A 1730-nucleotide genomic window follows, 5' to 3' on the forward strand; every position below is an offset into this window, starting at 1 on the left:
TATTGTTTTTTGTAGCAGAACTACAAGTCCCAGCAAGCCTCTCCCGCAAGCTTTTAATTGGAGAACCACAAGTACCAGCATGCGGGGGGAAATGGGTACGCTGGTACCTGTAGTTCTACTACAAAAAAATACACAAATAAAAACAAACAGACACAGTGAAAGTAAAAGTTTAATGCACATACTGTACATGCACACATACATACATACATGCATACATACATACATACATACTTACCTATGCTGACCCGAAGCACTCGGTCCCCTTGTCCAGTAGAATCCAGGGGTACCTGTAAATAAAATGATACTTACAAAGAATCCGGTGTAGATCGGTCCTCTTCTTAAAAGTTATAATCCATGTACTTGGCAAAAAAACAAACCACTCACCCGACCCACGAACTGAAAGGGGATCCATGTTTACACATGGATCCCCTTTCCCCGAATGTCGGGGGGCCCCCGTTACTCCTGTCAAAGAGGGTCCCTTCAGCCAATCAGGGAGCGCCACGTCATGGTTTTTGATAATAGTAAAACCATTGGGAAATTGCCTGCTACCTATTGCATGACAAGTCTGTAACATCATACACTCCCAGCTGGCTACCACCCACCATGAAGGACAAAGTAATGCACAACTAAATCATATGACTGCATAATCATCCCATTGGAGGAAGCAACTCAATGGGTGTTTGACATGGTGACTACCATTAAGAAGGACAGATTTGTCTGCAACTGCATTGACCCAGTACACTTGAACATCTTCATGAGATCAAATCACCCTCTTATAACTGTGAAGCAGGTGATTATGGAGTCTTCACAACTTTGGATGGCAACTGTTGGTTATGGCAAATCGCCCTGGACAAAGAATAATCCATCTTGATAACATTATCATCTCCTGCAAGTACATATGCCTTCCTCAGAAAATCCTATGGCATATGTACTGGCAGTGAGATGTTTCAAAGCTGCATAGAACCCCTGTTGAGGGCTGAAGCTATAAAATTATTGTTGATGACAACGTTGTTGGGTTTTCATGATAGAGGAACATGATACATTTTTCATGCAGGTGCCTTTCAGCATGGGCTGGATGCTATTTACATGCAGCACAATAAACCTGTTGCTTTTGCCTCCAGGACACTGAACAGATGTGAAAAAATTGAGAAAGAGTTAATGGCTTTGGTGTTTGAAGTCCTCTACAAACCGCTTTCACATTGCATTTAAAACTATAATGTTATCTTGTGGATGTGGTGTACAAGTATGGTCATGACCTCAGCATTACTTTTGCCCTATTGCATGCCTTCCTGCCTCAGTCAGATAGTCCTTATGGTGATGATGACCTTGATGACCTTCTCGGAATTGCCCCATCACCTGCATAACGTCTTTGCTTTCCATGAAGTTACTTTGTCTAATGGTATACTTACGTCGGGTCAATGTTACAGTATCCATTATACATTACAAAGTTTTAAACAGTACAAGTGCATAAAAGGCAGCCAGGGTGCAAAGTGACTAAATGTAGAGCAAAGTAGGTCCTCTGCTGGATGTCCATGTTTGCTTACATTGAAAGTGTATCTGCTTGTACTCCATGCACTGCTCTCAATGGTCATCATGTCAAAGAACTTCTCACCTTGCATGCCATTCCTGATCTACCCTGGTCCATTGTTGCTGCTGACATCATTCGTTAGAGGAGAAGGAGCACCTTGTATTGGTGGATTCTTATTAATGGTGGTTCAAAATGGACTACT

The sequence above is a fragment of the Pseudophryne corroboree genome, chromosome 1 (assembly GCF_028390025.1).
Source record: "Pseudophryne corroboree isolate aPseCor3 chromosome 1, aPseCor3.hap2, whole genome shotgun sequence".
NCBI lineage: Eukaryota > Metazoa > Chordata > Amphibia > Anura > Myobatrachidae > Pseudophryne > Pseudophryne corroboree.